The sequence below is a fragment of the Populus trichocarpa genome, chromosome 19, assembly GCF_000002775.5.
Source record: "Populus trichocarpa isolate Nisqually-1 chromosome 19, P.trichocarpa_v4.1, whole genome shotgun sequence".
Lineage (NCBI taxonomy): Eukaryota > Viridiplantae > Streptophyta > Magnoliopsida > Malpighiales > Salicaceae > Populus > Populus trichocarpa.
In genome coordinates this window covers 8,420,995-8,433,947 of record NC_037303.2, presented here as the reverse complement: position 1 = coordinate 8,433,947, position 12,953 = coordinate 8,420,995, and positions in this window count along the sequence as shown.

The window sequence follows — 12,953 nt, the reverse complement described above, 5'->3', positions numbered from 1 at the left end:
ATGATCCTCTCCAAATAGAAAATCCACAAGTCAGAAGGCAAAAAATAACAAAATTAGTATTGCATCTACTAACCTGTATCGCAAGACCTTTGTAAACTTCAATTGATCTGAACATTTAAACCAATATAGAACAATATGTATGGAAATTCTTTGTAAAGTTTTAGTCTAATCCAACAGTTAGATTGAGAATTATGCTTGATAGCGTAAAATTAAACAGTAGACATAATTATGTTAGAATTCAAATTTCCTCCTTCAACATTTTCTTGGATCGTATAATTTCTTCTCTCTTCAATATAGTTATTCCTCAAATCACTAATAGATATAATGGATGTTTCATATGCCTCCTGTTTAAACCTTATGAACTATTTTTTTGCTAACACTCACCTCTAACAACTTTATATGAAAGTAGAAGTCCTTCTTTTTCGTCTTTAATCCTTTTGGTATTGTTGCTCCTCTTTTTCTAAAGCTTCTCATTCATAGACTAGTTCTTTTAACTTATCAAATTCTTGTCTCAAAACCCTTAATATACGAGATAGGTCTTTGTGTTCTTGAGTGAGAATCCTTCTTCATTCCCTCTATCCTGGTGAATACATGACACGAATAGAAAAACGAGATGGATGACAAGCAAGATATGATATAAAAAACTATGGAGTAGAAATTCTGACCTAGAATTTTTAATTTAAAACTATAGCTAGGTACCCAACTGATTTTAATGATACCAAACCTAAAAACTTTAATTTACCTTGGTACCCGAATAAATCAGCTCCTATAAACTTGAGTTACAAACCAATTGCTTCTTTTATTAATATTTTTACTCTAAAAAGATAAATTGGATACAAATAAATGACTTAGCTTCTTTTGTTTTATCAAAAGACCTAATAACATAAACTAGATAGTAGAAAGAAAGAAAAAAACTCATATCATAAATGCTTAACACCAAGAAACTTGAGCCAAAGCAAAGAAGAGAAACTAAAAAAATTAACATGTAATCAAAACAAAACACAAAAAATAAAGGAAATAACCAATTTTGAGAATTATACTCGATTGCATGAAACTGGATGGTAGGTACAATTATGCTAGAATTTAAATTTTTTTGTTCAGTATTTTTTTGGATCGTATCAAATAATATCATATAACACTTTATCACAATATTTCTAATAAAAAATGAAACTAAAACTTGCTTATCACCTTTATCTTACCACAATCATTCAACCATTAAAGTTTACAAGGCATAATATGCGTTGTAGTATTCGAATCTAGTTCATCCACTAGAGAAATACTAGATATATTAGTGTAACTCCCTCTATATATTATCATACTACATAACTTTTTTTGTACATGACATCTTGTGTAAGAAATGTTCTATCTTTGCTCCTTCAAATAAGCTACCTTAACTTGCTAATTCAATACTTACCTAACCATAAATACCTCTCTCTTAACCGAATACTCAACACCATCATCATTTGCATCTTCAAGTGGTGACATCTCCTCTTTATCACTACTTTCTCTATTAGTCACAACCTCCTAGTGAGCCTTCATAATTATTGCTCGTTTGTTTAGACATTACAAAGTAACATGACCTACTCACAAACAACAAAAACATTTTATATCATGTTTACGAGATGTTAGAGTTTTAGTTTTACCTCTAATACCAATGAAGATGTCTTTCTTGTCTTTAAAAGGATTAGACGTACTCTCTATGTTTGGTTGAGATTGGACAGCCCCCGGATCTGTTTTCCAATTGGCTTGATTTTCTTCTACTACTTTAAATAAGTCTTGAGATCACTCCTCCCCTAAAATGTCAAAATCCTCATTTTGATGCTACCCGAACTCCTATCCAATCATGATGCCTAAAATTCCCAAAATTGGGTATGAACAAATTAACTACCATGCCAAAAACCCTTATCCATTTGATTTTGAGGCTATTGAAACCTCTCCATGTGGTCAATAGATGCATTATCATAGTTCCCATCTCCCTCATCTTCACTCTTATCAACACCCTCATCAAAAATTGGATTAGCATGTCTTTTATGCCTCCTACCTACCCCACTTTACAAACTAGCAATCTCAGCATCTTGCCTCTCTATTTGATCTTGCACCTGACCAAACATCAATGTCATCCTCTTTGTTGCACATGCACGCACGATGTGGTGAAATGTCGAGGTCAACAAGTCGCCACCTAGTTGTTTGGTTTAGGGTCATAAGAGACCCTGGTGGACTGATCTTATCAGAAATTCCAAAGTAAAGGACTATTGTGACTAAGGAAGAAATTAGCACCCCTAACACACCATACATGAGGTAAGCTGCATTGTGTGGTCTAGATATGGTTTATGTAAAGACACAGCTTTTTCAAAGCCAAAATCGGTGGATTTTTTATTTTATTTTTGGTTCTTGATACTTCTCACAATGACATTCCATGAATTAGTAATTAGGTTCCCTTCCTTATCATGGCATCATACAAATATAGCTTTCATAAATCAACATTCTCATAAGACGGAAGATCAATACACATGCCCACAATAATATATTTTCATATTTATACACTTACGTTACTTCATGTTGACATACTCACGAGTTTGTATTCTTGTCGTGGTTTTGTTATCAACACGAGTTTGTACCCGAGTGCCGATTATCAATTTTACACAGCTAGTTCTTTCTTTCATACGATCCTCGTGTGATTTTATAACACAACATCCTCATAAAAAAGAATACCACATAATATATTCATAACATCGTATCTATATGTCCATGCCCCATTACAATTTTCATTACAAGTCCTTATAAAAATGCCGAATGACAAATATTCAACGTAAAACCTAATACATACTATTACAAAGCACCTTTCAAAATATGTGAACCCCTAGAGCGGGCTTTCCTATGCACCTTGATTGTGTGATGTCCCTATTACAAAACAATATGGATACAAGAATTGTAAATAATCTAACATAATAACAAACAACTAGAAGTACATTGTTGTTACTTTTCGTTATAACTTAGAATGGATAGATTCCTTCATCTATTTCTTATATACATTGTACATCTCTTATTATTTCGTTAAGAGTATTTTTCTCACTCATACACTCTAATATCTTCATAGGAGTTGTGGGGGCAAAGTTTAACATCGGTCGGGGTTAATTACTTCACCTTAACCCCGCCATCCACCTTGGATACACTTAGCCATAACTAATCACAACATTTAAACTCGTCCATTTACCTAGGATGCCATTTACCAAAACTAATCATCAACCACAACTCGATCATCCATCTCAGATGTTATTAGCCAAAGCTAATCAACATCCAAAACCCGATCATTCATTTTAAATGCCATTAGTCGAGGCTAATCAACAATCACAACCCAGTCATCCATCTCGGAGCCATTAGCCGAAGCTAATCATCAAACACAACCCGGTCATCCATCTTGAATGCTAGTAGCCGAAGCTAATTCAACATTTACAACCCGATCATTCATTTTGAATGCCATTAGCCGAGGCTAATCAACAATCACAACCCGGTCATCCATCTAGGATGCCATTAGCAGAAGCTAATCAACAATCACAACCCGATCATTCATTTTAAATGCCATTAGCCGAAACTAATCAACAATCATAATCAACATTCCATAATCGGTTTGACATTCGTTAGCAGCCCAATTTCATAGCAACTTAATTAACATCTCATAGTCGATTTATTATTCATCGTAACACAATAATATATCTTCCTCAACAAGTCATTTCAGAACATTAGCATTTTCATCGTCGTTTCAACATTCATCAAAAACTTGATCAACATTTCCTAGTCATTATAACATTCGTTAAGAATTCAATCAAACATTTCATTATCGTTTCATCATTTATCAAGGATTCAATAATATATTGTCCATAAGTAAATTATTTCAAAGCATTAACATCATACGAGAAAAAGGTGGAAACCACCTATTTGCTCCACCTGCGAGTTGTCCTTGTCCTTACGATGGTCTGATCCCGGACGCACCACCTAAGACATCAATGGCCACAAATTAGTACATTTGCATCCTTAAATCACATTCATCAACATCCTTATTTCAAGATTTCATATGTTCACATTCAAGTGTTCCACATTTTACACCATCATACAATTAAATTGTTACAAGCATTTAAGTCATTTCTGCCTGGGGTCTATTGTAGAAAATCGACAGCGAAACTGATTTGCTGCTGGCCACCCAATTCGACAGCAAAAACTGTTTTGCTGCAGGGCACACAATTTAGCAGCAAAAGCTGGTTCGCTGCAGGCCACACAATTCGGCATCGAAAGCTAGTTCGCTGCAGGCCACAAAATTCTATGACAGCGAAAACTAGTTCCCTGCAAGCGACACAATTCAACAGCGAAAGTTGATTCGCTGCAGGCCACACAATTCGGCAGCGAATCATAAATTTGTTATAGATAATACACTTTCAACAATGAATGCTAATTCATTGCAGCAAACACACTTTCAACAGCGAAAGCTAATTCGTTGCAGACGACTCAATTTCGACAGAGAATCATAATTTTGCTACAAACAATACAATCTCGGCTGCGAATCACAAATTCGCTATAGACAACATAATTTTGGCAGCGAATCACAGAATCGTTGCAAACAACACCTTTTTGACAGAGTTTAATTTCGACAGCGAATCATAGATTCGCTGTAGACAATACAATCTCGGCAGCAAATCTATGATTCGCTGTAGACAACATAACTTTGGCAACAAATCACAAATTCGCTCCCTTTCGGCAGCAAACGCTGATTAACTGTAGACAACACACTTTCAGCAGTGAATGTTAATTTGATGCATACAACTCAATTTCAGTAGCGAATCACAAATTCACTGTAGAACACACTTTCAGCAGCGAACGCTGGTTCACTGTAGACAACACACTTTCAGCAGCGAAAGCTACTTCGCTGCAGCCAACACACTTTTGGCAGCGAATGTTAATTCGTTGTAGATAACTCAATTTCAGCAGCGAATCACAGATTCGTTGCAGAACACACACTTTTGACAGCGAATGTTAATTCGTTGCAGACAACTCAATTTCGGCAGCGAATCACAGATTTGCTATAGACAATACCCTTTCGACAACAAACGCTGATTCACTGCAGACAACAAACTTTCGGTAGTGAATGCTAATTCGCTGCAGACAACTCAATTTTGGGAGCAAATGTTAACTCACTACAGACAACAAAACTTCAACAGCGAATGCTCATTCGCTGCAGATCACTCAATTTCGACAGTGAATCACAGATTCGTTGCAGAACACACACTTTCAGTACATAATTTGTCATTAGATTCTAGCAGAACACACACATGCAATAATCAATTCCAACACATAATCTGTCAGTAAATTCCAACAAAACACATACATGCAATAATCAATTCCAGCACATAATCTGTCACTAAATTCCAGCAGAACACTCATATGCAATAATCAATTCCAGCATATCTTAACAGAATTTTGTCAAATATTTATACATAGGAATCACTCCACAATTGTTTGCATGATTATATTTTTGACAAGGTAATTTCTCAAGCATTTGGCCACCAAAATTCATTGTATGTCCAACCACTATTATGGCGAGCCATTTACTAGATTTGTATCTATAAATTGTTCATCCCCCCTATGTTGTTTGTTCTGTTTATTGGTCTTTTATTCAGCCCTCATTATTGTCTTTCCTTCTGGTTTAGTTTTTCTCCTACAGTTAGTGTAAATTTACAGGCATCCCCTCATGTTGTTTATTCTTCCTTTCATTTCTAAGAGCCCAGAAACAGTGGGGGGAAAGAGGTATAGTTCATACCTCACGGTTTATAGTAGCTTTAGGAGGGTTTAACAAGTTTTTTTCTCTTATTCTTCTGGTTCTCTCCCACTTTTTCTATTCGGTTTGCTTCCCTTTTCTTTTTCAGTTCAGTTGTCTGTCACACTCCCTCTCCCTTCTTGGATTCGATCATTCATCCTACCCTCTAGCTCTTCTTTTCCTTATGCATGCAACAAGATGGACATGCAGCTAAGGTGGTGTGGTTCTCTTCTCTAGTCAGAGGAGGGTTTGTTGCAGCTGTTAGGGCTGATTTTAAGGAAGAGGAAGAGAAGAGAAATATGCAGCTGGACATGCAGCTGCTGCAGATAGCTTTGGGAAGAGGAAGGGTCACCTTCTCTCTCTCCTTGCATATATACTCCCCCATTAAATGAGTTGGGGTGTTTGGGGTTGGTTTAGATGTGTTTTTATCCCTGTTTTGGTGTCTCTAAAACCGATTTTCCCCCTTCCCTCCTAGATCCTTAAGATAGTCAAATTGTTTCCCTAAACTTTTAATTAGACTAAGTTGCTGCCGATTCAGAAATTGGCTGTAAAAACTACGTCACTGCTGATTTAGAAATCGACAGCAAAAATAGAGTTAGAAATCGGTAACGAAAACTGCGTCGCTGTCGATTCAGAAATCAGCAGTCAAGAATTGTGTCGCTTCCGATTAAGAAATTGGTAGCAAAAAACTGTGTTGCTATCGATTCAAAAATCGACAACCAATAACTGTGACGTTGCCGATTCAGAGGTCGGTAGTCAAGAATTATGTCGCTACCGATTCAGAAATCGGCAGCCAAAAACTGTGTTGCTGCTGATTCAGAAATCAACAGCAAAAAACTATGACGCAGTCGATTCAAAAGTTGGCAGTCAAGAACTATGTCGTTGCCGATACATAAATCAGTAGCCAAACACTATGTGGCTGTTGATTTCTAAATCGACAACCAACAACTACGTCGCTCCCGATTCAGAAATCAGCAGCCAAATTGTGTTGGTGCCGATTAAAAAATTGGCAGCCAAAAATCGTGTCACTGCCGATTCAGAAATCGGCAGCCAAAAACTGTGAAGCTGTCGATTCAAAGGTCAGCAGCCAAGAACTGTGTCGCTGCCGATTCAGAAATCGACAACCAATCTATGTCGTTGTCAATTTAGAAATTGACAGCAATGGTAGAGTCATTTCCTAATTATGATATTTAAAAACTAATCTACTTATAGGTCCAACATTTATAGCAGAATGTTGACCATTGATTTTCAGAGTAAGAAAAAAAAAACATAGGGTTACTGAAATATTAGTCAAATCCTTAAGGAATTTTACAAACTTATTGTAAATTCTGTAAAAAATATAAAGAAATACAAAAACAATTCTAAAACAATGAAATGGTTTTTTTTAAGGGCATGTTTTTTTTTGTAAAACCCATTTTCCCTTGAAACCAATATTGTTAAATTAGGCTTAGGGGGTGTTTGTCAAACACATCTTTAAACCAAAGAAAACCTATAACAAAAACATTACCAATCAAACAGGGTCTTAACCTTTGACTCAATTTTGCCTCGACCGGGTTGATCTGAAACTTTTGGTTCGACCATAAACCGAACCAAAATCCACTTGTTTTATCCGAAAAACAAACCAAAACCTAAACCAGAATCCAAAACAAAATTGAACTTAAAAAAAAAACTCAAAAACATTTTATGAAAACAGATTAAAACCTAGAAAAACAAAGAACATTCAACATGAGTTTTGTCAAAATGAGTTTCAGTTCAAAACCGAAACCTTATGATTAAAACTATTAAAAACATGTTATTGATGCAAATAAAACCTAGATTACTGACGAATAAAGTCGCCTGAAGGATTTTGTGCAAAGAATAAGATCAAAATTGGTCCAAATCATAGAGTTAAGACAATGTTTTTTTCAAGAACACGAAGAACACTGCCCAGCAACCCAGAAATAGCCTAGAAACCTAGCACATTACCAAAGCCTCCAAAACTAGCATTTTTAACTTCTAAAACATGTTTTCTTCATTCTAACAAGTTACACTACCAAAACCAAGCATATTTGAATAAAATAATTGATGTATAATATCAAAACATCAAAATCATACAAAAGGTTTCAAATTTCAAAATTGCCAACAGAAAACAGCCTATAAAAATATCAAATTTTGATTCAAAATTGACTCTTTAAACGCTTGGAACCAAAACCATGCCTAAAGGAACCAAAAACACACACTAACAAACCAAAAAAAACATCAATAACCCTAGTGCTAGATTTTCAAATCACTATGTTTCATTTATTCTAAACATTCAAGTATATTCTAAATATCCAGCAACAATAACAGAAAACTCATAACATTATTTTATAATAAAAAAAAGAAAAATAACATTATTTTATGCATTAATCAAAACCAAAGTTAAAATAATATAATGCAATAAAAGTTCAAAAACATCATAAAACATGAAAGAACAGGCTAGAAATGTGCCTCATAGATATCATTTACAAGGATAAATGAATGTTTTATATCTTCCTAGCTCAAATAATGATTGCTGCCCTTCAGTTCCTTAAGTTTGTTACTTTCTCTCAAGTTGAGGAAATTCTTGTGCTAGGCCCCTAAACCTTCACACTTTACAGTTTCTTTATCAATCTTTTCCTTGCCTCTTTTTCTCTTTCTGCTCTGATTTTCTAGAAGGTATTTATAAGGTATTTTTAGGGGGGTTTTATGGGTTCAAATATAAATTGATCGAATCTTAGCTCTTTGATCAAAATGAGAGGATTCTAAAGAACATTTCACAGTTGTGACCTCTGTACCAATGTTGATCAAAATATAGATTGATCAAAATGAGTGGATCTGACCAAGGAGATTGTTTCTGGCCTTTTGATCTTGAGAGAAACAGGGCTAACCTTTGATAAGGTTCCACTGCTAAGGCTTGAAATGTGAACACATGAAAACGATTGGTGGTTTTGTGAAATGGATATCATAACCATTGATGACTGAGTTCACCATTTTTAAGGCTTTGTCGGAGTAACTGTGATGTCATTGTCGTTGAAGACCACCTGATCTTGGTAGAGGGTATACACCTTTCATTTGGATCTAACCCTACTTAATTTGAAAGTCTGTAGCTCCATATTCATTCATTTGAAAGTGTCAACCCGATTAGGCTAGAATCTGAAAATGCAGTCATTAATTTGGGATCTGACATATTTCATTTTAGTCTCTATTCTTTCAATTGCTTTTAATTGCACTCATAATTGTCTCTCAAACTCTTAATTTCATGCAATTTAAACCTTGCCAAATTCAATCATCAACCCCAAAGTTTAGCGCCATTTTCATCTTGGTCCTTGGTTTTCAATTTGTACACTTGGATCTTTAATTGACCATTAAAATTTTAATTTTTTTTAATTTGGCCACTGATTTGGTTAATTTCAGCTCCTACAATCACACGTCTTTTTTCAATTTGGTCTTTGATTTTGGATTTCTTCAATAAAGTCCCTAATTACCCATCAAACTTTAATATTTATGAAATTAAGTCCTAATTTGATCAAATTAACCCTTTAAAATTGCAAATTGACCTCCAAATTTTAATTTCTTCTAATTAAAGCCTAAATTGACTTCAAAAATCAATTTTTCTTGCAATTACATCTTCAATAAAATTAATTAATCATTTTAAAATTCTCATTGAGTCCTTACCTAGCTAAATTTATATTTCTTTACCCCAAATAAAAAATATTTTCACCAAATGAGCCCTTCATCAATCAAAATTGGGTACCCAATTTTGCCAATCTTATACATCATCCTCTAACTTTTCTACTTGTCATTTTGATCTTTCACCACCAACTTGGACAATCATCTACGCTTTCTTCATGTATATCCTCTTATATTTTGCATTTTCTTTTTTTCTTTTTTCTTTTTTGTTTTCATGATTTTTTTATGGGGTCAAAAATGGGTAACAACAAATGCCCCCTCTTTACAATGCTTACGAAACAAAATCTCATCAAAGTTTTTCATAGTGAGCTTGTAAAAAAAGAGTATCTATCAGACTAAAGAATTGATAAAAACTCCTATAAGTGATTAATAGGGAAGCTAAAGAAATAGGACATTAAATCGAAAGAGAAGGAAAGAACAAAATCCAAACTAGTTTCGAGTGGAAAGGGAGCTAATATTGAAGGGAAAGAAGCCAACAACCCAGAGGAGAAAACTATATCATCTTAATAAGGTATACTCTCAAAACTTTGATGGGGGATGAAGCTCAATGAGCACACCCCCTTTCTAATTTAACTTCCACCTTAGTCAAGGATTTCACAATCAATACTATTTTAAAACAACTAAAGTATTTTTCCTAATTCACCTAAAATGGATGAATCCCTTTTTAATTACTCAAATACCTTCATATAGTTTATATTATACCCAATATCTACCTGTTTATTACATTTAATTAGGATAACGTGTGATCAGAATCAAAGAATAACACTCTCTATATAAGATAACTTAATGATCTCAAGTCTAAAGATTACTTACACAACTATCTTGTGAGCATTTTCATAGACATAAGTGATCTCTCCATATGAAATTCTCTTGCAGGTCAGTTCAGTGTATATATCATCTGACAAACACTTGCATATTAGTTACAAGTATCTCTCATAACTCAGTTTATGAGGTAGTTGCTTCCTTTCATAAAGGAAGGAACATGATATGCATTAGTCTCAACAATTCTAATTAATGTTAAGTTTTAATAGAACATTGACCATGAATATTTAGGAATAATGCTTTGATAAAATAAAAATTTAATAATTATAATAACTTTATAATTTTTAATGAAAAGTATTTTTGTTCCACAAACTTTATCTTTTACTCTAGTTTTATTAATCAAACATTAGATTCATTAATCAAATATAATTGACTATTAAAGATAAAAAAGCTTTTATTAATAATAAATATGTTTACATGAATAAAATCACTATTACGTATATTCAGTCAATTGGTTACATGGTATATTTACTAACACTATTATCGTTAATGAGACCTATAATTTTAAAAATAACTAATTTCTTCTGTATCAAATTGTCTTCTTTCCCAAATTTAACCAAAAGATTAGTTATTTAAATATATATATCAATAATATAATGTTATCTATTTCCAGCAATCATAAATCAGTTGATAGTTGCAAGAAGGCTAAAACATTTTTAACCCCTTATATGCAATAAAGCCTATCAAGGCATAAAACAGAGAAATAAAAATATCTTCAATTGCATAGAAAGAAGATTACATGGCAATATTTTTGCATTTGCACTGCAAATTGAAACATGAGCATTACTGGAAAAAAAAAAACTCTCAAGTAAGAAACTTCTCTTGTTCTCTTAATTCCTAATTCATTAAGACACTAAACGACGTTTAACCAGAGTCTTAAAAGCTAAAAGACCCACTCTTTAAACAAAAAAATTCTTCAAGCCCTTAATAAAATCAAGAAATCATAATTAATTTAAAATGGATAAAGAGTTCAATTAAAATGGAATAAAAAACACATCAAGATACCAACTTTACAGGAAAATTAGAACAAAATTCACAACTTCAAACTACAAATAATAAAAAAAAAACCCATTACAATATTTAGAGAGATAGAGAGACAAATGGGTACTCAAAGAGAAAGTAGATGCCATTTTGAATAATGTGTAGACTATCTTTAATATCCAATATGGTTACATGTAGATTTAAACTTCAAAAACAATTTGATCAACGATTTCTTTCTAAAAAATTTTCAAAGAGAGGAAACAAATAAAATTTGAAATCTAGAAGAGAAAAAAAAAATTTCTATAGAGAGAGATAAGAGAAATGTTAAAATTGAGAGAGACAAAGAGGTTGGATTTATACTCTAGGAGAAATTTAGGGAATTCAAAATTTTGACCGTTGTGTTTTGTTTTTCTCTTACCCTCCCTAATTTAGGTTTCTCTTTACACCCAATTGGGTAAAGATCCGATTCATTAAGAAAATAGTCCATTTACATTGTATAAAGTACCTATTACATTCATAATAATAATTTTTACATAAAAAAAGACTACTCATTATTATAGAATATCACTTGAATAAATTAGCATAATCACAAACTTATAAATATTAAACCAACCCCACAAACCTAGTAGGCTAAAGGAAATGGTATTGTTAAAGGTTGTCAGTTATGTTTAAAATAGCTGGTATGCCTTCTAATATTTCAAAAAAACAAAATAAAATAGAACAAATTTCATCTCGCTTCGCTTCGGATCTCAGGTCACTCCATATTTCTCGCTTAAATTTCAATCGTGATGTTCAAGCTTTACTTCTAAAAAAAAGGAGATCATATTGTTATCTAGCTACTAAAAGAAAGAAAGAAATAAGAAAGAGAGAAATAGAAGCTTGTTATTTTGGTTACTCTTTTGAGTAGCCAGAGCTCCCGAAGACAATAATTGAAAGAGCTGCTGTAATAGAAATGGTTAGGTTAGGTTATAGATATAAAGCTAGACAAACCTTTGTTTATGAAATTTGGTCTATCTTACAAAACTAGAGACACAAAGATCTGATGAGGATGTTGAATTGGATATCATATGTTCAAATTATTGAATTGACGTGGAGATGTGCATGGTTCTATTTGGGTATATCCTTTAAAGTCTTAAAAAAAAAGAGGTTTAAGAAATAGTTAGACTTTAACCTTGATATGAGTCACTTGGTATCCCATCTCGATAGTAAGTAATAGACTGATGGCTCGTTGTGCTGCAGACCGGACCAAGTTTTTCTCAACATGGAAAAAAATATTATAACAACGCTAGCATTTTCAAACAAGTAAGAAAAATCCAAGACTTAGGCTATTAACTCAACTTGGCTCAATAAATTTGGTAAATATAACAATATGATTAAAAAAAAGACAATAACAATACATAAATCAAACTAAAAAAATGCAATGATAACGTTAAAAAACAACACGAGTCCATCTGAGTTGGCCTGCTAAATACAAGACTTGATCGAGAGATCAGGATAAATCTATAAAAAGCAAATTGAAAAAAACAAATAATCACAAATCTCAGACAATCCAAAGTTGAAGGACAAAACTAAAAATAACAACCCAATGTTGCACGGTGAAAATAAAAAAAAAATCCTTTGAAAAAAAAAGCAATGAAAAAAAGTCAAATCAACC